This window comes from Ambystoma mexicanum, chromosome 8 (assembly GCF_040938575.1).
Source record: "Ambystoma mexicanum isolate Mex_15411 chromosome 8, UKY_AmexF1_1, whole genome shotgun sequence".
Taxonomy (NCBI): domain Eukaryota; kingdom Metazoa; phylum Chordata; class Amphibia; order Caudata; family Ambystomatidae; genus Ambystoma; species Ambystoma mexicanum.
This window is the reverse complement of record NC_090929.1, coordinates 313932410-313960127: the sequence shown is the minus strand read 5'-3', so window position 1 is coordinate 313960127 and position 27718 is coordinate 313932410. Positions and strand designations below refer to the sequence as shown.

Below are 27718 nucleotides of genomic sequence, written 5' to 3'. Positions count from 1 at the left end.
AACTTGTATTGCCACCTGTAGTCTTAATTATGTGTAGTGGTCCCTAAGGGCACTGCACAGGATTCTGCCTAACAGGGGCTAGTGGCACTGCCCCCGGGAGCACCACCTGGACTGGTGGTGATGGCTGCGATGTAGGAGGTTGTGATATCCCAGGTAGCGGAACCGTTCCCGCTTGTGTCTGAAGCATTTGCTTTGCTAAATCATTGGTTTGTTCCCGAGCTACAATCAAGTCCCTTCGCCAGGCACTGGTCTCTTGTCTGGCAGCATGGACTTCAGCCCGCAATACCCCTAGCAATTGGGCCAGCTGGTCGGTTTGACGTTGGGGCACGGTTGGAGCCCTCCCTGGATTCGGCTCCCCTGGATCGGTTCTCACCCTCAGCTGCTGCCAAGTACACAGTTCTGATGCTGGTATTGCCCCTGATATATAGTCAGGGCGAGCTCTCCATCCTGCTTCTCATCAGCAGGGGCACTTCACAATGACCCAGTTGCTTCAATGGTCCATAGATGTGGTGGCTGGCCCAGGCCGGCTGTGACCGAACCACTTTGAAGGTAGGAGTTTTAAGATGATTATTGTTCATATAAGTATTAAGGTCTTGTCACATGATTTAAGTTTGCACCCTTAATAATGTCTCTTTCTCCCTTATAGGTGATGGTGTTCCAGCAGAGCCGTTGCGCCGGTGGAGGACTTTGAAGAATTCCCAAGAAAGAATGACAAGTTGGAACTCTAAGGTAAGTGCTAGATGCGATGGCGCGCGACCGTAATACATGTCTCTGGTTTCTAACCTGATTTGTTCAATCCTGCTGCAGGTATGATCTGGCGGCGCTTGCAGAAGAGTTGCGGTGCACGGACCTGGAGACTGGTGAAGTATGCCTGCGACCGCGATGAAGCTGACCAAGTAGATCTCCAGAGTTGGTGTCCGAGCTGGAGGTCAGGTAAGGCGTGCAGTCGGTGGTTGTATTCCACGAGCCAGGTAAGTGCGCTCTGGACGATCGCGGATGGAGTTACTGCGAGCAGGTAATAGGCGCTTCTGCGATGAGTCAGCTCGTTCTGAAGGATAAAAAACTGGTAAGTTGCGCCTCTGCGATGGTTTGGCTGGCTGTGCAGGTAAGAAGCTTCTCCGAGATGGTTTCACTGGAGAACAGGTAAGATGCTTCACCGAGATTGTTTCACTGGAGAACAGGTAAGAGGCCTCACCAAGATGGTTTCGCTGGAAGACAGGTAAGAGGCTTCTTTGAGGTGGTTGCACTGGAAAACGGGTAAGGGTGCTTCTCAGGTAGCAGTGAGGGTTACGCTGCATAGGCAGAATAACGCGAAGCCTAGGCCTGCGGGCGGGGCAGGCTTAAATAGCCTGGTCCTGGCCACGCCCCTTTGCTCTGCTAGCTGGTTCCACCCTGCCACTCCCAAATGAAGCTGCACGTGCAGCTTCATTGATTCCAATGGCCACGCCCGGCCCAGATGCACGTGGTTGGCTGAGATGAGATGGGATGACACGTGCCCAAGGGAAAAAGTGCGCAGAGCACACTTTCTTATGAGCCTGGTGCCAAAGGCACCAGGACTGGGTCCAACTGGACCCTTTAGGGGATGTAAACTGGGGTTCCTATCCAGTGGCCATGACACATGGTTGGTCATGGGAGGATGCATGGTGGCCCAGCATCATGGGGTTGCTTGTGAAGAGAGGTGTGTGACTCGGCTGGGTGGTCTTTGGCCTGTGTGTGGATAGGCCAGGGTGTCCATTGCTGGGGAAGCTTACCTCTGGTATGCATGCTTGTGTTCTTTCATAGCACCTGGGGCTGCTGCACAGTGTTGTGGACGCTCGCGCACCTCAATCCCACTGACACAGGGTGCGCCAGTAGGGGTGTGGAACTCATGCCATTGGTTTGGTTTAGTTGCCTGAACTTCCCGCTGCTGTGACGCTCAGGGGTGCCCTTGGTGACCTGCCCCATAGCTGATGTGGAGGGAAGCTGATGTGCCACCCCGTCACTCTGCCCTATTGGCTTGCCCAGCTTCTGGGTCTGCTGACTTGTGTCCCTGTCCACTTGGGCTTCTTATGCTGCGATGCCATTTGTGCATGCATTTGTGTTGGGGGGAGGGGGTTTGACTCATCTCCTGCCTCCTGACTTCTTGCACCCACCTCCGCACTGTTGACTACCTGTATCCCTTCAAGGTCCAGCACCATGCAACATTTCTCCTCCCAGGCAGTGAGGACCAGTAGTTCTACAAGGCCTCCACCAGTCGCCAAGGACTCCTGACAGTGTTGGGACAGCAGTCCCTGCACCCTGACCCTCAGGTTGTTGCACCGCGTGCGGCAGTCCTCTCTGTCACACGGTATGCTAGATACTGCTGTCACCTTCTGGGAGATGGAAGTCCAGGTGGCTGTCCTGCGCTGCCCAGTGGTCTTGCATTGGCGACTGCCATAGAGTTCCTCACAGTATGAGATTACCTGATCTGAGAGGACCACCAGCTCACCCTCGCTGAACTTGAGCTATTAGCGCCACTTTCTGGGCACTAGCAGTTATTTCAGCGCAAATACCGCAGAGCACTAATAGCATTACCACCGGAGTCAGGGCGCGTTCACGCCAGGTTGTGATGCAGCACTAATTCTGCTGCACAACCCAGCAGTAAATCTCTTTGCTTCCGGCGGTAATTGCGCTGGATTACCGCCGGACTTGTGATGAGGCCCAAAGTCTTCTTTGACAGCGAGTAGCAAAGCTGGATGCATTTGACTATCCATCTGGAGATCGTGTTCTTAGAAATATGATCTCCTCTGCCAAAATTCAGAGTCTGAGGGTCTGGATAGAATGTTGTCCCCTTGTGTTGGGACAGCATGTTGGATGGGCACGGAAGCTTGATTGGTTTGCACATGGCTAGCTTGAGTAGGTTTGGAAACCATGGTTGTTGAGCTCACATTGGAGCTATCAGAATTAGCGTGACTTGTTCTTGGTGCATCTTGTGCACTATTTTGTTCAGGGGTGGTGTCGGTGGAAAAGCGTAAGCAAATTTCCCTGACCAACTCATCCACAGGGCATTCTCCTTGGATCCTGGTTGGGGAAATCTGGATGCAAAGTCTGGGCATTGAGCGTTTTGCCTTGTTGCAAACAAGTCTACAGGTGGATGTCCCCATTGGGTGAAGATATTGCTTAAAATATTTTCGTGAATTTGCCACTTGTGTTCTCAGGGTTCTGAGGGTAGCTGTAGCTTCTGCTCAGAGTGTCTGCTAGTGAATTGTGTTCCCCTGGAGCATGTTGAGACACTAGGAAAATGTCTCGCTTGAGAGAGCACTCCCAAATCTTTTGGAATAACTTGGACAGACTTAGAGAGTGTGTCCAGCCCGGTGGTGGCACTCTCAGTTTAAAGTTGTACCCATGCTCATTTCCATTTTTTTTTTAAAAGCCTCCTTTCCTTGTTTTCAACATCCATTGTAAACACCCTTTATTCTTGAAATCTAGGAGTCCGCAAACATTTACAACTCCCTGATGCTTGAAAACGTTTTTACCTGTGCAAGAAAACCAGAGATCTGTGTATTGCCCTACTTGTCTTCACATCACAGAATTGTTTTACACAAGCACCTTCTGAATAAAATCTGCAAGTGTGCATGAATTACACTGTTTCAGGCGTATGTGGTGCAGCCATTTACTGTGGAGAATAGGTAGTTACTTCAAAGCCCTCATTAGTGCCAATCTGCAATATGCAAAAAAACAATTGTTTTGTTAAAATTTCAAGGAGGCAGACCTCCGTGTTTTACACATCAAAAAAGCAGCCTTTTCCTGGTTTTTCAGGACGAGGATGCGTACCACATAGCAGTGTAAGTGCCCCCATTGGGGTGTCCGGCCCTGCTTGTTCAGCTAGAACATGGCAGTGGTACTGTCTGTGAGGACTAGAACTGTTTGCCCTGCTAAGTATTTTTGAAATGCTTGCAGGGCTTTCAGGAATGCTAGCAATTCTAGAAGGTTTATGTGTTTCTGTTGCTGTTGTTTCCGTCTAAATCCCATGTACAGTATGATGAAGGTAATGAGCTCTCCATCCTGAGAGTGAGGCGTCTGTTTTGAGAGTGGCTTGCACTGGTGCGTTACGAAAAGGTTTCCATTTTAACAGGTTGTCTTTTGATCACCAGCATAGAGGGTGTACTAAGGTTATCAAAACAACCACTAGATCGCCCCACTGACCGCTTGCCTGAGACCATTGTTTCGCTAGGCACTCTTGCATCGGGTGCATGCTCAGCTGCGCGTGTGGAGCAAGATGAATGCATGAAGCCATCATCCCAAGTAGGCACATCGCCTTGCGCGTGGTTATCTGACGACCGGCTAACGTAGTGAGGTACTTGGAATAGTATGTTTTGCACTCTCTAGTTTGAAGGGGAAACCAACTCTACTTGAGTTTTTATAATTGCTCCCAGGAACTGTTTTACTTTACTGGGGCAAGACTTGATTTCTTCTCGTTGATGGAGAACACCAATTCAAACAACAGATTTATTGTTCTTTGGGTATTGTTGTTGCAAATTTGTGGTATTTCCCGTTATGGGTCAGTCATCGAGATAAGACTACACTGGGATTGATTCTCTTGGCAGGTGAGCTGCTGCTAGTACCTTTTAGAAGACTGTTGGTGCTGATGAAATGTAAAAAGGGAGGACTTTGAATTGGTAATGTTTGTTTGAAATCTTGAAGCGCAGGTATTTTCTCTGCACTGGCAACACTGCAATATGCAAGTATGCATCTTTCATGTCCAATGTTGCCATGAAATCCCCTTGTTTTAACAGCGGGATCACTTCCTGAAGCTTTGTCATGTGAAACTTTTGAGGCTTGACATTCGTGTTTAATGGACACAGGTCTAGTACATGACGCATAGTCATGTGTTTCTTTGGCACAAGGACGTACACTGAATAGATACCCTTGTTTACCTGGTGTGCAGGGACTAGTTCGATTGAGCCATTTTGAAGCAGGGACTTGATCTTTTCTAAAAGAGTCTTCTTGTCCTATGGCAACATCTTCCAGTGTTTTGGAGGATGGTGATGTGGTTTTTGTAGAAATTCAATGGAGTATCCTACCCCATGTCACGGTGGGTAACTCCCACTGGTCGGAAATGTTCCCCTCCCATGGATGGGAGCACTGTCAAATGCGACTTCCAACTGGAGTTGCATGGGAGGGAACCTGTATCGGGACGTCATTGTTTAGAGGCAGGGGAGCCTCTGGTGAGGGAGGCTCTACCTCTACTTCTTGCTCTTTTGTATCCTCTTTGAAAAGTGGGTTGGCAACTGGTGGACTGACCTTGTGAATTGCCCCAGGAAGAGGATTGTCCTTGACTAAATCCCACACAGCATGGGTAACCCTGCCCGGGAAAGGAGCATCAGGCATTGAACACCCCCTGTTGAATGAACGGTCTGTTGGTGATTTGGCCCAATGATTTTAATGTTTCATGTTCTTCTTTTGCACTTTTTAGTACATCATCGAATTGCCAAAGTTCATATTGAGTTCTATTGGCATATTTAAGAGGGTGGCCTGGGTCTCTAATTTGAAACCTGACTGGCGCAGCCATGCCTGCCGTTTTATCAGGGTGCCTTCTGCTATAATACATCCAGCATTATCTGCTGCGTCTAAATTATTCTTTAGGGCGCAGCTGGCAACCTGTTTACCCTCTGAGGTGATTTATAAGAGGTTAAGGGCTCGGGAACAGTTTTAATCTGTTGCTGTACTGTATCCCAGACAAGGCAGTCGTAGCTGGTTAGTAGGGTGGATTTATTGGCGATATGGGTTTGGAGTGCCGCAGAAGATGATACCTTCCTGCCAAATGTATATATTGTCTTGCTTTCCTTCTCTGGGGCTACCTCTGCTGAAGCTAGCAGGGTGCCCACTCTTTTCCTTGTGGTAGTTACCACCAAGGAGTCTGGTTTCAGCTGACCCCTGATATAGAGGCGATCATTTGGGGCAGGTTTGAAAATCTTTTCATTGCAAGGGTTAACAGCTCTTGTTAAAGAGGGAGTAATTAGAGACGGTTGGATTTGTCTCTGTACATACTGGAGTAGGGGAATAAATTGTGTAACAGATTTTTTTGCCCCCCAAAATGTCATCTACAAAGTCTGTATCTTGAAGTGCCTCCTCTGTATCGATTTTAAAGTGCTGGGCAGCTTTAATGAGCAGTTCATTGTACTGCAGTTGGTTATCAATTGCATGGGGTTCCCTGATTTCCTTGGTGGCATTGACACCCTAAGCCCAAATCTGTAGGTTGTCCATATGAGCAAAATTCCTGAAAATGTGCTCTGCTGAAAGACTTAGGGTTGCCAGTGGGTTAGCCTTTTCCCTTTGCACCCAGGTAGATGCACCCACACATGTGAGATACGTTTTCTTCAGGACACCTGTGGGAACGGGGGAAGGTAGGACATGTGTTGTTGCCAGCGTGTTTCGGTGGGAGGCCAGAGTGAAATGTCAGAAAAATAGTGTTTTTTTCACCAAATTTAAAACACTGCCTGGGATTGTGGGTAATAGATTCTAGGGCGATTCGTGCAAGTCAGACCTCTGTGGAGTCCCAGGGGTGTCCCCTTTTCAGAAATGCATGGGGTTCCCTGTTTTCCTTGGTGGCTTCGACACCCTAAACCCAAATCTGTAGGTTGTTCATATGAGCTAAATTCCTGAAAATCTGCTCTGCCGAAAGACTTGGGGTTACTAGTGGTTTAGCCTTTTCCCATTGCGCCCAGGTAGGTGCACCCACACATGTGAGGTACTGTTTTCGTAGGGACACCTCTGGGAACGCGGGAAGGTACGACATTTGTTGTGTTTGCGTGATTTTCATAACGCTTCGACACACTTGCTGCTGCACTTTGTCACACAACCCTTTAATTTCCCAAATGTGACCTACATTTATTCGCTGCTTTAGGCACTATACACTTTTCTAACCTGCACAAGTTACCTACCCTTCAAAAGGTCTGCCTGTGCTCTTTCAGAAAATGTATGCTTGCCCTTCTTCACCACATTTGTTTTCTTATTTACACATGCTAAGTACGTCTGTTTAGGACGTAAGCATAAAATTCCTGTGTACCATGGCTCTATTTTTGGCTTGTGGTATTGCTTGTTTTGTGAAACATTACGAAAAATTGTTATTTCCTAACTGGAGGAGTCGGGGGAATGTAGCGGAGCATTGCTTTTCTCAAACTTCACAGAAGCCATTGCCTTACCGGCCCAACCATGTTCACCACATACCTTTTTTCCTGTCATTTTCCCGATTTTTCCCCAAACTATGGAATATTTCGCTAGATGGTGGTTGCCTGACCTGCGCAAATTACACCTTCCTAAACTTGCAATTTTGTGTACTTTTGGTTTCCACTCATTCAGTTCTTGAAAGCCTATAAAATGGTGAATTCAGCACAGAAAACCATTTGTTCCTAGCTCTTTCAAGGAAAAAACCAGAGTCGTCTTTGTACATCATTTTATTGCCATTTTCTGGAAAAAAACCAAATGTTCTCCCTTTTTGGTTATTTTATCCGACCCGCCTACAGCAAACTAGGATTCCTTGGTGGCGTTACGACCGCCTACATGTGGGAAAAAGAGGGGCCAAATTTGCCAGAGATATCTCATGTAACAAAAACGTTACAAGGGACTGAATGGCGACATACCGAAATCACCAGAAAAGGCCTGGGCACTGTGGGGGAAACCCATGGCAGTTAATGGGTTAAACAATATCTGCCAGACAGATAAAAATCCCTATCTCACTCGACCAAAAGTACTGTGCTACTGTAAAACATGTGAAGGCAATAGCTGGCAGCCTTCAGTTGTAAATAAAGCACTTTCGTGCTCTTGAGCTAGGTTTGCCGTATTAGCAATTCAAATAAAAAATAAAATACGTCTATTTGTTGAGAAATACAAATACAAGCTCTTTATCTGTGTTTGTGAAATGTCATTCAGTCAGTTTATTCGTTTAGCGTAAGCGTAAGCTTTTACAATGATTAAATAAACCATTTGCTTTTACAATCAAAAGCTAAAGACAAATTAAGTAATCACTCAATACAAAGTTAAAAAACAAAAGGTACAAAAAACGCATAATCAAAAAAAATATTCATTTCAGGAGGCAATGATCTAGAGGAGGGACCTCACAATTTATTACAGGGATTTGTTGGTAATGAGCTGTCTGTGCTTTTTTCATGCTTTCTAAATGAAATAAGCCTCTTGCAGGTGTAATACTCCATCCTCCCTCAATATGGGTATAACCAAACATGCCTCGTTTGGGTATACTGTCTACAAAAAAGGAAGTGGATCACCATTTCCCCCATCCCAAAAGAGCAGAGAAGATCAGGTAGTTGGAAAGATGAGCACTTCCCTAACACAACTTTGACGAGCAAGATACCCAGTCGAAAATGACTGCAAAAGGGACACATTTTGGGAGCCCACAATTTTATTAAAATACGGTTCCAAGTCGTCATGGAACTTGGATTCCACAGTAAACTGCCAAGAGGTCCGAGCTAACACGTGCCCAAGTATGCTGCCTTTATCGTCTTAAGGTCAGAAGCTGAATCGAAATTTGGTGACTCACACAAGATATCTAAACATAATATGGTTAATATCCTTCTATGTGTGCCAGGCATGGAAGAGAAGACACCCCTTTTAGGGACATTATCTCCTGTGAATGTGTCTTATAGATTGTGTCTTCATCAGCAGCCCAAATGTTACCTGACAGGAGTATGGGTATGAGAGTGGCTTGTCTGCTGATCACCCTCAGAACCAGATCCTCAAGAACCATCTTTGCTGCAGCAGAAATTGGTAATCTGAAATGGTGCTTGCAAAAAGATGTTTCCTGCAACCTGGAGATCGTCGGATTCAGAAATTGCGCTCTAAGCTTTCATAGGTGCTGAAACATAGTGGGCCCCAGATTTCTGATTCAATCTAAGTATTTCCCCCCTGCCCTCTTCAGAGTAAGCTCACACTTCTGGAGCAATGGATTCTATGTCCAATGCCAGAAAGGCAAACCTCTAGAGTGTTTCCCACAATTACCTCTCATTTTAAAGAGTGACGAGCACTATTACTTTAGTTTTGGCTCCATTTATCTCCAGCCCTTTTAAGGAACAATAATACTATCTGTCTCCAGTTTGCAGCAGCAATATTGCATCAGGCCTCATTACAAGTATGGCGGTAATGCAACAACGGCACCCGCAAGCAGAACATTATGGTAGCACCGGTACTGTTATTAATGATACCGGTGCTACCACCCTGTCCATTCCCATTGAGCCCTATGGGGCTCAAATGGGAATGGGGATGTACCGGGCCCGGCACCCGCGAAAGGGCAATTACCGGGTCCAGCTGGGCCGGAATAGCCCGGTAATTTCCCATTCGTGGGTGCCGGACCCGGATGCAAGTTTGGAGGTAGCCTTGGAGGTAGCCTTGCCGGTAAAACTGGCAAGGCTACCTCCAACCTCGTAATGAGGACCATCATCTATGAAGAGGAGTACTGGGACTTTCCAGGTGATAATGTTACCAGGAAGGCGACTTTTCTTTCCTGACCCCTAAAATTCGTCCCACAAATACTCTAGGAAATACTCTAGGAAGAGTATAATTATATATTATTACCTCCAATGCTAGAATATTTGGGAGAAGCGTTTGATTATCTGAATAGTGCATTGTTAGGAAAAATGCTGCCACATGGCGGCCATTTTCACGGCAACATTATCACTGGAACAATCTTCAGAGGGTGAGCTAAGGCCTTTTGTAATCATCCATCTAAATAATTGAGGAGTCGGTAAAACAAGACCGGACAATGACTTATCCCTGCTTCACACCTTTCTCCTAATATAATTGCTTTGTAATATGCCCACAGCACCCATAGCGTACTCTTCCTCTGATATGACCTTGGAGGGCTTTGATAATATATGTTAAGGCAGGGTGCATTGCTTTGCTTCTTGGGGTCTGCCAAAGGATATTCCTATTATCAGAGTGAAAGGCAGACTTGAGAACATCAAAGCCCAGATAAAGCTTGTCTTTAGATAGGTGCCCATACTCGACTTACACTATGAACAATCTTAGGCCTTCCTCCACGGTCCATGGCCCCGTTCCTGAACCCACCCTGAACTTGAGAGATGACTAGGTTTTTCATCTAGCCGGGCCTGGATCCTTGCAAGAATAACTTTGCCGAAGATCTTACATGAAGCATCTAAAAGTGCAAAAAGTCTATAATTGACTGGAATATATGTTAGGAAGGAGAGAGGGTCTTCCCACCCCCCCCAGGCGATACTGAATGAGGAACAAACGCTGAGAGTATATTCAGGGAGCAGTGGGAGGTGCACATAAAGGGGGGGCGCACAATTACCTTAGTGCATGCATTATAAGCTATACTTTCGATGCAGGTATGAACGACATCTTCGCAAATGGCAGTCATCTTAGAAGTTAGGCCCAAACGCGGCGAACAGCATTTTGTGTGTTAGTATTAGGCCCCTTGCATGAGCCGCGAACACCACGTCCACCCTGGCCAGGTCTCAGAGATCCACACCCGCCCCCCCTCCATTGTTCAGAAGGTTACAGGCCTCCACGCCCTGGGAAGAATGCGCCCTGCAAGGTCATGAGAAGGGAGCAGAGCGCCTTGTGGCAGTACCATCCCACGAAACAGATAGCAAGGCCCTTCTGCCCCCAAGGATCCCCACATGAGAAATGCAGCTTTGCCATGCTTTCATGCCATGGGCGCGGCATGCCACAGTACCATCCAAACCCAGACCACCGACCATAAATCTTTTATACCCCTCAATTGATCACTAAGATCAGAAGGCAAGGCTATCGTGCCTTCAGGAATGGGTCACCTGATAAGTGCTGCCAGGTGCAGGGTGGCATCAGAATTATGGCCTAAAACTAAGGTAGCAGACCTTGGGAGTGCTGATCTGTCTGGGAACAAGTCAAGTGCATGTGAGTTAGTGTGACCTCAGCTCACCCCATGAGCCCATCCCTGTATCTGTCAGGTGCATTCTTACAACGTTAGAATAACATGTTTGTCAAAGTAGCTAATTAATTGTTAGGTCAGCTTACCACAGGTGACAAGTCCAGCAGCACCCAAGTGATTGAAGACGGACAGATGAAGTTGGACCAATGGCCTGGCATCCCATATGGAGCAGGCCCTACACGTATAGGGCTCCTACAATCCGTATTGTAGAATTGTACAATATATGATTTTGTCATCAATGACGGTGTCCGTGCTTATAATGTACCACACATGCCTATGGAACTTAGAACTTTCGGCGGCAGCAAAGTTCTTTGCTGTTGCATTTCTATTTTATAGAAATAAATACTTGTTATCCTTTCAAGCATGTCTTGGGCCTTTCTCCCTCACAGGCTTTATTTTTTCTGGTGTGAGCATGCAGGGGCGTGCCTTCATTTGGTGACCCCAAAGTCATCCCAGCGACCCCCGCACTGACGCAGGCTTCCAGGCCAATTCTCCTGTGGGGCCGCACCCACTTGCAGCGACCAGACCCAGACGCGTCAATCCCAGAGGTTTGCAGGAGCTGTTTTTACAGAATTCCTGTCTGCTCTTTGAAGCGGGGCATGGTTCCGGAGAGAGTGCAGGCCGTTGTTGCAACCTCGTGACAAAGGAGTTCTGGTGAACATGCATATGTTAGTATACCCTTGCAAATGATAACAAGTAGGGAAAGGGTATACGGGGAGGAGGGTTGGTTTGTGAGGGAGAGGAGAGCGAGGTTGTTTGAATGGTATAGGTGTGACTTTTTGCTTTCATTATTATTGATTGTTTAAGGCGAACATTATGGAAAAACAGTAGTGTTAGGCAGCCTTTCGGAGTGGGGGGAGAAGGCGGTACCACCTATATTGTGTAATGGAGGAAATACAAAGGTGCCCTGCTTAATTTGTGTTTTTGGGTACAGCATTGGTTGTTGTTTTAGCTTGTTATTTTAGCTTACTTTTTTTTTTTGGCTGTATAGGGTGGAGGCCCAAAGAGGGGTGTGTTGTCAATAGCACGAGAGTTGGTACGAGTGAGGGAGACAAGGAGGGAAATTAACGTGGGCTGACGGGGAGGAGGGAACGACAAATAGATTTTTTGGTTGACATATGCAGCGTGCGCAGTGTGCGATTAGAAGCATAGGAACACTTTACAGCACCTACACTGCTGCAATGGGAGGGGAGACACGTTTAGAGTACATGTACAAGGCCTTGCCCTTGTACCGGGAGAAAGTAGAGCAGTACCACAAACAGTAGGTGACACGAGGGTGGATGCCACTAACCTGGCCAGATCAGGGCACCCATAACAAGGGAATTCTGGAGCATATGTCTACATTCCAAGCACCTAAATACAAGGGTAAACAGTTACAGAGCAAAACAGTAATTTTTAACTTATGGAAAATGATTGAAGACGTAGAAGACTCCAGTGAGGGAGTGGCAAGGATCACACATGAAGAGGGTCAGCAAGCGGAAGTGGGTGGGGCGCAAGCAGAATACAAGGGGGTATATCACTTGGCAGCGTTCCCAGCGACGGGGTACAGTAACCCAACCTATGTGCCCACCCTGGGGCATGGCCTTACCACCCACATACATACCCATTCCAGCAACCGCTCCACCTCAAGAGTGCGCAGGACAGAGGGAATTAGAAGGGGCACTAGAGCCAGCGCGAGCAGAGCTAGAATGACTGCGAACGGCACAGAGCGAGGCAAAGGGGAGCGGACTAGACGAGTGGAGAGCGGGGGACATTTTGTTCAGGTTGGACAGTACCGCAATAAAGGATGAACATATAGAGAAGAAAGAAGATGAATAGGCACGCAGCACAGGGCATGGAACAGTAAGGTCCAACAGAGGCTTAGGTGGAGAATAGGGAGAAGATAAGTGGAGTACAGCAGATGAGCTTGAGGATGACGGCGAGGAGGAAGCACAACAGGTGCCAGAGATAACACCTTGAGTGGAACGTTTGTGGGATGAGAGGACAAGGAGGACAAGGAGGTTGGCCGAATGGCAGTAGCGAGGAAAAAGGGAATTGCTGGAAAAAAGAAGCAAAGAATGCCTTTGATACACAAGGGTGTGGAAGGGCATAGTATGTACCCTGGGCACAGATGGAAAAGAACAATTTGATCAAAGTGCTCCCGCCATTAACAGCGGGGACAGGGAAATGGATATATGCAAAAACAGACTGCAGGTGTGCCACTTGCCGTAGGGGATATGAAAAGCTTAGAGCAGGCTGGGGACGTGTGAATTAAAGCAGGATTTCCCGGCGTAAGGTTGGACGATGATGCATATGACGGTGCACCGCTCAACAACATCAGAGCGCAGGTGTGGGGCACGTTTCGGCGCACCTACCATGACACCCCAGACTTAAAGTCGATCATGCAAAACACTATGGATGACAACCAAGACCTGCGCAGTACATTATTAAGGTTCAGGAGATGTGGACGGCGGAGACTGGGGACCAGTAAGACCGATCAATTCCTCTTTTCTATTTCATTATCAAACAGGGCTTAACAAAAGAGGTGCAGAAGGCGCTAGACAAAATTGTGGGCATTGTAGCGAAAGGGTGGGTGGAAATACAGAGTATAATAATACACTACTGCAAACGTATAAAAGAATGTGAGAAACGGCACAGCAGTTGCAGGGAAATGGGGGAAAATTGGTATAGAGGATACTGGCTAAAATAGCAATAGAAGGGGCGGTGTCCACACCCGCACAGATGGAGGTGACAGGGAGCACACTGGGGACCGCGGATGTTCGAATAGCGGCGCTTTGGCCAGAAGGAGGACAAGGGAAGTGGGGAGGTGGACAGCAGTACCCGACAGCAGTACCCCAACCAGGAGTGCCGGCAAGGAGGCCAGCAGCGTGGGAGATGTGAATTTAGTGGGGGAAGCAGGAGCTTTGGAGGTATGGGGCCGAGAGGGGCAGGTTTGGGTTCCTCAGAGTGTTGGAACTGCAAGAAGTGGGGACATTTTTTGAGAGAATGTAGAAGCAGGCCAGGGCTTGGATACAACACGTACAATAATTATCACCCACCACTGCACAATACACAACAAATGCTGACACCAAGAATGACTTCCATACCCTATGAAATACACCAAGCATATACGTAGCTCCCACCCCAGGCCACGGTGGCTCAACCCCAGCAGCAACAACCTCAACAGCAGTCCCCACAGCAGCAACACCCAAAACAGCAGTACCCACAACAGCAGCACCCGCAACTGCAATACGCACGTCAAACAATGCCCCAAAATAGAAACGGCAACACACATGCAACCAAGTACCAAATGGCACCATAGTGCCATACCGAAGGGTGAGCGTGATGGGGAACAGCCCTTTCACGTACCCGGGGTCGAACACATACACAGATTAGGACAGCCCACTGAGAGCGCTTGCGTGCCCTATTTTATCTATGACCATCCGCCCTGATGACGAACCCTTGGTAGGCGCAGAGATAGGAAACAAACACTTCATTTTTATGGTTGACACGGGTGCCACGAAATCATGCATCAGTGTGGGATTTTTCCCACTATCGGGCTACACTCCTGACATGCAGGGCTTCGATGGGGCTGTCTTCACGGTTCCATACACTGAAGTGGTAGACATTAAAATAGGGGGGGAAGGTGGTGTGGGTACCACTAATGATTCTGAAAGCTCCCCAGTGAACTTGTTGGACAGGGATATTATCAGCAAGCTCAACATGACAATATAATTCACAGACAGTGGCATAGTTTGCGCAATGCCAGGGATGAGCGCCATCAGAGTAATGTTGACAATTCATGCAGTGGGAGGAGAGGTGGTGGTTTGTGGTATTCACATAGATCCGGACATGTTTGTGTATGGAATTACGGTGCTTCTGGAGGCAAGTGTCCCCTGAACTGGTAGCAGGTACAATATTGTCCCTCGATTTACATGGATTGGTAGTTTTAGCAAAAAGGATTGTCATGATAGGGACTCACCAGGACGGGTGTGAATGGCGCACAGTACTTTGCATTGACCCCACAGTACCTCTTAAAAGAGGTCACTGACGCAGAATTGTTTGAGAACAGGCCAGATGACGCAGAAATTGTGCTAGCAATATGTATCTCCTGTGAAATAATGGTGCAGTACAGGAAAAGTTAAGTGGCCCATGATGACCCTTGCGGCCTCACCCAAGTTTGTTGAAGCAGATTTGTAGCAGGTGACCGAGAGACTTTAGACAACTAATTCCCCTGACATAGGGCTCCTACAGGGGGTGACCCCTGTACACATAACACTGAAACCAAGAGCATTCCTATCCCGAGTGAAACAATACCCACTTTCCAGGGAGGAAGAGGAGGGAATTAAGGACACCATCAGTGCACTGGTCAACCAAGGGATAATTGTACCCATGCAACATGGATATCTACCCTGTAAAAAAGACAACGGGGGTAATTGGAGAATGATTCAGGAGCTGCACCCCACAAATTATGTTGTCCTGCAAGAGTTTCCTGTGATTCCTAACCCTGCCACGATCTTATGTAGCATCCCCAAAGAGGTGACCTAATAAATGCTTTCTTCTCCATACCACTGTACCCAGACTCACAGTACCTCACCGCCTTTAAACATGGGGGAATAAGGTTTGAACATACACGATTACCTCAAGGGTACTGCGAGAACACCAGCATTTTTAACAGAATACTCCACGCAGATTTAGGAAACATCCAAGTGTCCAGCACGATCACACAGTACGTGGGCGACCTGCTGGCGTGCAGCGACACCAAGCAACACTGCAGACAAGACTCAATTACACTCTTACAGCTTCTGGCTCACAAGGGGTACAAGGTTGACAATGCGAAACTGCAATACTGTTCACTTCCTTCCTTCACAGGAGGTCATATATCTAGGGCAGTTGATATCAGCACATGACAAACAAATAATACCTGACAGAGGTGCCTCTGTGCGCGCCACCCCCAACCCACTAAAGTGAAAGATATGCAAAAGTTCTTAGGGTTGTGCAAATACTGCAGAGCCTGGATACTTGATTACACAGCATACACAAGGCTGCTCTTACAGGGCCTCAAGGAAACACAAGAAACTGACAACAAAATAGCATGGACTGAAGATATGTTACAAAATGTTGATGAGCTGAAAATGATAAGTTACTCACCGTAGTGACTAAAGTACTCTTAGTCCTTAGTCCCCTTTCCTCCATACTGCATGGGCGTCCCGTTCAAGGGACGGGAGATGGAACCTTTTTCACCAGAGAAAACCTTCTTCCCCTTTAAATTTAGAGGCACGGGGAGGTGCAGCCCTGGGAACATGCGCTGCCCTGACTCCGCCCTCCGGTGCCAAACCTTAGTCCCCATAGACGCGTCAACAATAGATTAACATTGCCTAATGACACCAGCTTTATTAGGGGAGAGGATGGTGGGACGTATGGAGGAAAGGGGACTAAGGACTAAGAGTACGTTAGCCACTACGGTGAGTAACTTATAATTACTCTTACGTCGCGTCCCCTTTCCGCCATACTGTATGGGCGATTACAACTGAATGTAGCCCCAGGGTGGAGTGGAGACCCTCCTTAAGCAAACAGGTTTCTAAAAAGCGCCTGTCCGAAAGCCGCGTCAGAGCCGGCATCCAAACAGTAGTGCTTGCAGAAAACCGAAGGAGTGGCCCAGGTGATCGCCCTGCCTATAACATGCCATGGGACATGCCGCTGGAATGCGATGGCCGTTGCCTTGGCCCTAACTGCGTGGGCGTGCATGTTTGCTGGAAGCGACTTGTGCTGCCCCTCGCATGCCTCTTTGATGGCAGAGACCATCCAGTGGGATATGGAGGCCTTGGAGGCCTGGTCTTGCACCTCCAAAAGTGACAAATAGGGCGTCTGACTTGCGGAAGGGCACGCCTGACATCCAGGCAGTGCAGAACTCTCTGTGCGTCATCCTTAGGATCGTCAAAAAACGTAGGGAGCACTATTTCCTCTTTTAAATGGAAAGCAGACGGCACCTTCGGCAGGAATGCTGGGTGTGTCCGCAGTACTTTGTCCTTATGAAAGGTAGTATATGGTTCTGAGACGACTAGCGCCTGGATTTCGCTGACTCTGCAAGCTGAAGTGAGGCTGACTAGTAAGGCTGTCTTAATGGTGACCAACCTGATATCCACGGATGCCATTGGCTCGAACGGTTTGTGTGCCAGGGCACCCAAGACTATGTTCATATCCCACACAGGGTGTGGCTTCTTGATGGGCGGGTAGAGTCCCGTCAAATGTTTCTTGACAATCGGGTTGGAGGAGGAGAATATGCCCTCCTCCGAGTTCCTGTAAGCCCCGATGGCTGCGGGTTAAGTGCGGCAAGTGTCCAGCTGCACGCTAGTGGGCGACGTGCGCTGAGAAGGAGAGTACGTCGTCCAAAGTACATGCAAGGGGCTCGAGATTCTTGGGAGTCCGCCCAGTGGCAGAACCTGTTACATTTACTTTTATACTGGGCCCTGGTAGCCTTGCTCCTTGCGTCCTGTATGATCTCTAGATTAACCTGGTAAAGGCTGAGGTGCCGTAGCGTGACCTGCTCAGGCACCACGCTGTGAGGGCTAGTTTCTGAGGCACGGGGTGGATGACTCTGCCCCCCTGCTGCGCCAGAAGATGTGCTGGGCCCGTCGGCAGATGAATCGGAGGGATTTCCGAGAGGCTGAGCAGCTCTGAGAATCATGGCCTTGCCGGCCACCATGGAGCTATCAGGATGATGTTGAGCTGGCAAGATTCCTTGATCTTGCAAATCACCCAGTGAATCAGCGGGTTGGGTGGGAAGGTGTATGCTATCATGCCGTTCCACTGAATCCGAAATGCGTCGCCCAAGGATCAGGGGACCTGTCCATGCCAGGAGGCAAACTGTTGGCACTTCTTCTTGTGCCAGGTTGCAAAGAGATCCACCTGGGTTGACCCCATCTGCTGAAGATCTCCTGAATAACGAGGTTGATTAGCTGCCACTCGTAATTGTCCGCTCCCAACCTGCTGAGCCTGTCCACCTCCAGGTTGTATTCCCCCAGAAGGTGGACTGCCGTGAGGTAGATGTCGTTTTCCAGGGCCCAATCCCACATGCTGATTGCCACTCTGCACACTGGAGGGGATCTGGTGCCTCCCTGCTTGTTGACATAGTACATGCTGGTCGAGTTGTCTGTCTGGATGAGGACAACTTTGCCCCGATCAGTAGAAGGAATGCTCTTGAAGGGTCGTTCAGCTCCAACCAATTGATGTGGTACTCCTGCTCTTGAAGGGTCCAGGTGCCATGGACCGAGTGATCATCCAGGTTGGCGCCCCAGCCCTCGAGCAAGGAGTCCGTGGTGATGGTGACCTGGGGGGTGGGAGACCGAAAGGGCTTGCCCGTCCAAAGGTTGCAGTCCAGGGACCACCATGTGAGGTCCAGATGGAGAGATGGAGGAACGTTGATCATCTCGGATTGAGAGCCCCGCTCCTGGTTCCATGATGCAGCTGTATCCTCCTCATCCTGAGTCTCGTGTGGGGGACGGCTAATAGGACTGCTGCCAAGAGACAGAGGAGGTGCTGGTACCACCAGGCCGAGGTTACCTCTCTGCTGAGGAAGTGAGTAGTGGCCCTCTTGACGGCTGTAATCTTGTCCTCTGACGGAAACACCTTCCCAGAGCACGTATCCCATATGAGACCCAAGAAGGTCAGAGTCTGCATGGGTTGCAGCTGCGACTTCTTGAGATTGAGCAAAAAGCCCAGATTGTGCAGTGTGTTCATAAGCGTATGGGAAGTGTGGTGCACTGCATCCAGAGATGTAGCCCTGACAAGGCAGATGTCGAGGTACGGGTAGATGTGGAGACCCTGGGCCCTGAGGAGGGCTGCCATTGTATTCATGAGTCTGGTAAAGACCCTGGGAGCCGAGTTGAGGCCAAAAGGAAGGACCTTGTATTGGAAATGGTACCCATGATCCTGAACCGTAGGAAAGAACGATGTGGCTGCCAAATCGGGACGTGTAGGTACGCGTCCTTCAGATCCAGGGAGCACATCCAGTCTCCCTTGCACGTCTCTGCTTTAAAAGTTGGCATAACCATCTTCAATAATTGTGGAGGTAAGGAGAGGTTGAGGGTGGAAAGGTCCAGCACAACTCTCAGGCCTGCCTGGTTCTTTTTCTGAATGGCGAAAATCCTGGAGTAAAAGCCCAAGCCTCGCTGGGAGGCCAGGACTTCCTCCACTGCCTGGCTCTCTACGAGCGACCGGATCTCCGCCAGAAGAGTTGCTGTCCCAACTTGAGGGAGTGGAGAGGAGGAGGGAGGAGAGGCTTGGATGGGTAGGCAGTACCCCGTGGATCTGGGGTCTGAAAAATTCTGGCACCAGAAATGAGCATGTAGAGCAAGCCTGCCCCCCACAGGAGACATGTGGACCCGGAGGGGCGTGTCATGCCTTCTTTCCCTCGGAGGTTGTCATAGAGGAGGGGGACTGGAAAAAGCCCTTACTCCACCCCCCTTTTTGTTGCTTGCGCCGATTTGGAGTCAGCGAGCGGTCTGGCTGCCTGGATCTCCATTCATGGAAGCCGCAGAACCCTCTGTACGTACGCCCCTTGTTGGAGCGCTGCTGTGGCTGGGTGTACGATTTGGCCGTGGTCTTTGTCAAGACGCATAAAGACTTGGCCGTTTGTGAGCTGTTTTTCTTTTTGGCCAGCTCCTCGTCCGTGGTGGAGTGGATGAGTTCCCCCCCCCCTCGAACGGCAGGTCTAATATGCGTTCCTGGACGTCCGGGTTGAATGTCGTTGCCCAAAGCCAGGCCGTCCTTCTCATGTCCGTGCCGATACAGATGGCACGGCCAGCGGTGTCAATATGGGCCACAGTGGATTCCATGAGGTCTTGTGCCACCAGACTGGCCTCAGCCAGTCCCGCCTTGAAACGTGATTGGCTCTTTGTAGGGAGTTCCGGGAGGAAGTAATTTCCCACCATAACCTTTGGTTAGCAGCAGCCAGCATGGCATCAGCGTTGACCTGACAAAGATGCAAGGACATGTTGTAATACAGCTTCTTCCCATAAGCATCCAAGATCTTCTCCTCCTGGCCTAGCAGCGTCACTGAGGAGGAGTCTGGCGACTGAGGCTTGGAGTATAGTGATGCCGCAGCGATCACCGAGAAGTGTGGCTGAGGATGGGCCGTTAGCAAGAGTGTATCCCCCTCCATCTGCCTGTACTTGGCATCCAGGCATAGATTGACCGGCTGGACAGAGTGGGGCTTGAGCCAACCCTTCTTGGCCAGGGAGACTACATCGGTCTGCAGTGGAATTCCTGTTTTGGGTGAGGGGAGACGCTTGAGGACTTCAGCAAGCAACCCCTCTGCTGGTTGCTCGATCTCGGGTTGAGGTAGGTCCAGATACTCCACCAGCCCCGCAAGACGTTCATGGAAGGCCCTGGCTGAGGATGGCGTGTCAGGATCCTCCTCCTCATCCGCATCCTGTGGGTCAGGAGGATCCTGCGTAGTTGGAGGAGTAGTGGGAGCCAGAGGCTGGGTTACGGGGGCCGGACCTGGAGGCTGAGGCTGGAACTGCCTGAGGAATCAGCTGGGGAGTCGGAGGTAGAGGCTGCGACTGGGCCAGGGGTGCCGGCGGAGGAGCCTGTGGTGCCGGTAGCATCGGAGGGAGCACGTCCCTGATGGCATCCCTGAGGATAACCCCCATCCAAGAGGACTTCATGAGCATGAGGACCCTCTCAAAGAACCGGTCTACACAGGCCGGAGGAGTGGTAGGGGATACAGACGGGGTAGCGGGATGTGCTGGAGCCACTGCATACCCTGCCTGTATGGACGCAGTGGGAACCTGCCCTGCGCAAATGAAGGATAGGCTGTAGGCCACGTACCTGGTTGAGACCAGTCCCACCTTGACACTCATTCTTAACCGAAATCCTGGAATGGTGTCGGATGGGTGCCGATGTCTGGCACGGCGGCCATTTTGTCAAGCTGCCTGCGTCGTGTTGCTCGGCTCGCTGGGTCCAACTTCCTCCAAGACTCTTGAGTGTGGATTGCAAGGCCTACCCTACTCCTCGGTACTAGCCCCGTTAGGTATGACACCCTCGGCCAGTGGGCCAGTAGAGCTGCGTTTAGGCACCCTGTCGGCCGTATTGCAGGTACTAGGGAGTGGCCCCTCGGACATAATGCCAGTGAAAGGGCGCAGACCCTCGGGTGGAGACCCTGTCAAAGAACCTTCCGGTCCCTCAACACTGTCACTGGGAGGATCCAAGGATCCTTCGGCCAGCAGGCCGGTAGCTGGAGCAGCCTCGGTGCGCGTGCTGATACAGGGACCTGAGTGGTCTGTCCCGCGCGGGCGAGTCCTTGGGAAGGAGTCTCCCTTGCGGGGTACGGTGGAAAATAGAGGAACTACCTTGTGCCTGGCTCAATGTTTCACTAAGTTCTTGAGGTCCTCTGGAGGCAACTTCTGGAAGAGCTCCCTCCACCTGGCTAGTCTGTTCTTCAGCGGCCTCGATGATAGGGCGTTGTACGGTGTACAAGCTTGCCAACCTTGGTCTGGACCAAGGCAACGTAGGCAGAGGGCGTGGGGGTCTGAAGTTGGGAAGAGCCCGTCACAGGATGGACACCTGCTGAACCTTGTGGAAGTCGACATGCGCCGGGGAGGAGTGTGACGCCTGAGGACCGAGTACCTGAATTATAAAAAAAGACAAAGCGAACAAGTATCCGCGCGTGGAATTACATGGCCGAAGCCAAACCCACGAGTGCTGGTGAATTCGGCCCGGAAAAGTGGACTGGGGTGTGGCGCCGGAGGGCGGAGTCAGGGCAGCACATGCTCCGAGGGCCGCACCCCCGTGCTCTTCTAAATTTAAAGCGGAAGAACGTTTTTTTCCAGTGAAAAAGGTTCCGTCTCCCGTCCCTTGGAAGGGATGCTCATGCAGTATGGAGGAAAGGGGACGGGACGTAAGAGTAATGGTGATTTCAACTGCCCCTGTGTTAGCAACCCCTGATTATACACAGGAATTCTACTTGTTCTTACACTCTAACGGCCAGCTCATGACCGCCGTGATGACACAGAAACGCACAATGGGCCACAAGTCACTGGCCTATTACAGTGGCATGTTATATTCAGTAATGCAATGGCAGTTCGCTTGTGAAAAGGCTCTTGCAGCTGCGGGATTTTCTATTTAGAAAAGTTCCACAATTGTGATGGGCTGTTCAATTATGCTCTATGTGGAACATGCTGTCTTTGCCATTCTAGAAAGGTCAAAATCTACCCTGATTACTCAAAGAGCATCTGCATACGAGTTCATTCTCCCCAGCCCAAATATACACATTGTACGATGTAAAACTGTGAACTCCGCGACATTTATAACAGAAATGTGAACAGATGAGGATTTGGACAGACATAGCTGTGTGATGAACGAGAGAGAGGAGGATGAAATTCCCAAAGCAAAGTACAGTCCACTCATGGGAGGGGTCCTCTTCATTGATGGGTCAGGGAAAATTGATCAGGACAGGGGTCTCAGACACACTGGAGCAGCGGTCGTGCCCCTCGTGGATGGTGAATACGCGACAATGATTATGAAGAAACTGCCAATGCACAATTCAGAGCAGGCAGAAGAGCTAATTGCGCTCATCGAAGCGCTACAATCATCACTGGGATGTCATGGGACCATTTATTCTGATTCGGCATACATCACTACAACAGTGCATGCTGGTCTTTCAAGGTAGACAAGGAGGGGCTTTAGGAGGGTGGATGGGTCCCCAGTACAGCATGCAGCGTTATTAGACAACTTAATTTTCGCTCTCTCACAGCCTTCTCTAGTGGCGATTGTTAAATACGCCACCCATACACACAACGCAGACGTAGTGTCAATAGGAAACGCTGCTGCAGACACAGCGGCCGAAAAAATGCAGCATATCTCCCAGTACCAACTGTGGCAGAATATTTTGTCACCTCGCCCGCTACTGACCAGCCACCTGTCTCATTCAGTACACTGCCCATAGCACAAATTATTAAATTACAAGGAAGGGCCCCAGAAGAAGAAAACAGCTGTGGGTAAAAAGAGGATGCACGCAATCGCCTACTGAATTATTGTGGAGGCAGCAATGTACAGGAAATGCAGTAATGCCACAATAATTGTTGATAATAGCATTTGATCAGCTCCATTACCCGTCACACATCTCCAAACACCACATTGCCGCTGACATACAAGAGGACTGGTTCATTCCAAACATCCAGGAACATTTGATAAGCATGGTTATTAGATGCAGGACGTGTCAGAGCTTCAGCACAGGCATGATATTGATAACACTGAGGGGCACTTTTCCCGGTCCATATAGGCCATTCCGCGAGTACACGGACATGGGCGAGAGCTGCAGCGGTTCCCAGTATATGATCGTTGTCGCCTACCCCTTCTCATAATGGGTGGAGGCTTGTCCTTGTGCACATCCGGATGCCAAATGCGCTGCCACATCTCTGGTCCGCAAAGTGTTCCCCCGATGGGGCGTGTGTGATGTGTTAAGGTCAATTAATGGCACACACTTTTTCAATGAGTTGTTTAAGAAGATTACTGCACTGCTTGGCATTAAACACTGGATGTGCACGATTTATCACCCCCAGGCCAACAGGGCTGTATAGAGGATCTTACAAAAGTAAGCTGTCTAAGCTGTGCACCACGTTGAAGAAAAACTGGGTGCATTGCTTACCCTTGGCACTGATTAGTTTGCAAACACAGCCCAGTAAGGACCACCATTTGTCACCCCATGAGGTGGTGACTGGTCGTCGCATTCACACTCCAATATCCCCCATTGTCAGACGCACATAGGGCAGCAGCTGTGTTAGGTGACGAGTTTAAAGACTACTTTACAACACTAACACGAGACTCAGGTATTTCCTGACAGATTGCACTGCCCCGATCCAAAGACGTACCAGGCGCCACAGCTGACTCCACGACTGATTCCCCAGACACTCAGCCACTGCTGCCAGAAGAACATGCCTATGTGCGGTCCTTTGTCCTCTGGTGGAATAGCCCGAGATTCAATGGACCGTTTGAAGTGTTTTCTTCCACTCCTCTTGCAGTGAAAGTGATGGGTCTCCGTTATTGGATCCACCTATTCGACGTTCAGAAAGCACCTTCAGACGCTGCACCAGCACTTTAAGACACTGGTAGTGTGCATCTACCTCATTTCCCTTCTCACTGCCAGCATTCCAATTTGTACTACCCCACCCCCACACAAAACATGTACATAAGCACAGCTGCTAAAAAAACTTTTACATAGGAGGGCGCTCATTCGTGTGTCTCTCTCTCGCGCTCTCTCGCTCTCTCCTTTTGTGTGCCTACATTTTGCTTTCCACATATTAAAGAAAATGGAACCAGCTCTCTCAAATCATTCGATATAAGTTAGAAAGAACTGTACATATAGTATTATGCCTGGATTTTAATATTCATATATGTGTGCAATGCATGTTATAACAAGTATATTTGCAATTTCAATGCTTATTTTAGAGAATCTTTTAGGGGCTTATTTTATATTACAAGGATATATAAAAGAGCGGGGGATGGGAGGGAGAAATTACAATATCAATGTAAATAATAGATGAAATATACACCCGAATGAAACTCAACATTTATTTTTCTCCAAGGCCCAACTTTACTGATCAACATGTCAACAAGTCTGTACATGATCAAAACGTACCCCCACGCACTGAAATTTTAGAATACATTGCTAGGTCTTGAATATAATGTTCCCAAAACGTTTTAATGCCTTTTATAACACAAATTGTACTCATGTAAATAATATTAGTAGTGTTATTAATGGATATATAGGTGCACCAAACGTATGAACAGACAGGCACGAAGGGCAAAGTATTGCAACTACCATTGGCTTGGTACCATAGAAGATGTACATCACCCAGAAATGTCTCATAGTTGCTACACGGACATGAGCTCGGTGGGGAGGAACAAAGTGAATGGCAGTTGTTATGTGTGCTCATTGATACTGCATACGTCAGGGGTATCCAAGGCCCTAGTGCCACAGGAAGCAGCAATTCTAAAAGCGCAATGCCCAGTACATCTTGCGCTATATAGGCTCAGGGGCACTTTTCAGGCACACAACGTAAGGCTCGAACCTGTTGATCCAGACAGCCTGCAATGCAAACAAAAATCCAAAAGTGGCAAATGCATGAAAAGACCCTGCCTGGTGATACAAGGACTTAAATACATAAATAACAAATGGCAAGAAACAACAGTAAGCTGCATGGCAGAGAGTCTCATGGAATGCGAAGAAGGGGTTCTGGCACAGGTGGAGGCAGTATGTGTACCGTTCTGGACTGAACATATCACAAAACTAACATGGATTGAGGCAATGGAGAAACCAGTGAAAGTGCACAGAGAGGAATCATATGAACTTTACTTGTACAGTGCCGAAACAGTATCTGTAGGGGCCACCGAACATTCCAATAAGACTTTGCTCATTCCGGATCTCAACGAAGGCACGGCGGCAGTGATGGGTTACTACTGGGTGTATGGCCAACAAGTGCACTTGCACCTCCCACCATCATGGAGGGGCTATTGTTCGCTGGCCACACTGCACTCAGCCCCAAAGGGGGGCCAACAGAGACTTTCGCTCCTTTCACCTTTCCAACCTCAGAAGTGAAACAAGAAGCCCATTGCCAGTGCCACAGTTCCACACCCTCACGGCGAAAGAATAATGTGCAACACTACTGAGGAAGAAAAGAGAAAGCTATTTGACTGAGAATTCATCGAACTTGCTCTAGGAAATATCAGACGAATACCGACTCTTCACCAAAGCAGAGACCTTTTTTGCATCTTTGTTACCGCCCAGTGTGCAAGCTGCGGCCAACGCAAAAATGGCTGCAGATTAGACACTGGGAACTGATACAGTTGGCTAACGACACAGAGCAAGGGTTTAACGTCATAAAAGCGGAACTCCGCGCTCTGAGGCTAATGACGATGCAGAACCGCTATGTCCTAGATATGCTTACTGCTATGGAGGGAGACGTGGGCGAATGTGAAGATGTTAGTGCCCACGTCATTGTCTTCATCTTGGTGATTTTCTGAACGTGCCAAATGGGACTACGATGTTGTGCCAAAGCAGTGCCCAGCAGCGCAATGATGATGGTCTCAATTGGGGGAACACCCAAAGCACCTTGCGGTACCAAAGAGAACAGTACCCAGACAGACGACCCCAGAAAACCCTGCATGATAGAGATTTACCACCCCTTAAACCCCTGTGGCACCATAACCACACCCCCACCAGGCCCCAACAATTTAGCAGGGAATGGGGGTGTACCCCAGAAGAATATGCCCTGTCTGTAGCAAGTTTATGAGATGTTTGCAGAGCATGGGTTCCAAAGGACGGGTCACCATCATACCTGGAAGATGAGAGGTTGGATAGGGTACAGAGAGGGGAGGAGAACATATACTGGGATTTGGTGGCCAGTGACACTTTGGGGGAGTTCATTAATTTAGGAATAACGAAAGGGGGGAATGTTGGGAAGAAAAGAGGGTCTCCCCACCCCCCAGGTGATACAGAATGAGGAACAGATGCTAAGAGAGCACATCCAGGGGGCAGGGGAGAGGGAGGAGCACATAAAGAGGGGCGCTCAATCACCTTAGTGCATGCATTATAAGCTATACGGTAGGTGCAGGTGTGAATGCCATCTTGGCAAAGGGCAGCCATTTTAGAAGCATGGCAAACAGTATTTTGTGTGTTAATATTAGGCCCCTTGCATGAGCACGAACACCACCCCGACCCTGGCCAAGTCTCAGAGATCCACAACCCCCTCCATTGTTCAGAAAGTTACAGGCCCTCGATCCCTGGGAAGAATGAGCACAGCAAGATCATGAGAAGGGAGCAGAGCGCCTCTTGGCAGTACCAGCCCACGAAACAGATAGCAAGGCCCTCCTTCCCCCAATGATACCCACTTGAGAAATATAGCTTTGCCATGCTTTGATCCCATGACCGCCGCATGCCACAGTACCATCCAAACCCAGACCACCATCCATAAAACATTTATACCCCTTGATCGATCACTAAAATCAGAAGACAAGGATTGCGCCTTCAGGAATGGGTCACGTGACTTGTGCTGCCAGGTGCAGGGTGGCATCATAATTAAAGTCTAAACCAAGGTGGGGGGCCTTGGAAGTTGCTGATCTGTCTGGGAACGAGTGAAGTGTATGTGAGTTAGTGTGAGCTTGGTTCTCCCCACAAGCCCATCCCTGTATCTGCCAGGTGAATTGTTACAACGTTAGAATAACACTGTTTGTCAGAGTAGCTAATTAATGGTTAGGTCAGCTCACCCGTGGATGACGAACCCAGCAGCACCCACATGAATGAAGACAGACAGATTAAGATGGACCAATGGCCTGGCATCCATTATGGAGCAGGCCCTACACATACAGGGCTCCTCCAAAACGTATTGTTGAATTGTACTATATATGATTATGTCATCAGTGACAGTGTCTGTGCTTATAATGTACTGCACATGCCTACGGAGCTCAGAACGTTCGGCGGCAGCAGAGTTCTTTGCTAATGCATTTCTATTTTATAGAAATAAATACTTGTTATCCTTGCAAGTGTATCCTAGGCCTTTTTCCCTAGCGGGTTGTATGTTTTCTGGTGTGAGCGTGGAGGTGTGTGCCTTCATATTCTATGGTCTTTTTGGAAGATGGGGATTAACCATACAAAGCCCCTGGAGTCTGGGATTACCCGTGTATTAATAATGTATTTTCAATAAACTACAAAGAATTTGCACTGTACATCAAACCAAAGGTATTCAGAGAATGTTTGAACTTTATCAGTTGGCTTATTGCTAGAATTTCCCCAGTTCAAGTATGGACCTACAGTCTTCAATATTTTAGAGACTT

General features: G+C 48.9%; 1 protein-coding gene across 1 annotated transcript in view; it reads right to left on the bottom strand.

Moving 5' to 3' along the window:
- The window catches only part of DPP7 (dipeptidyl peptidase 7), a 3316481-nt gene that overhangs the window by 2679279 nt on the left and 609484 nt on the right, over positions 1-27718 (bottom strand). The gene's annotated exons all lie outside the window — the stretch shown is intronic.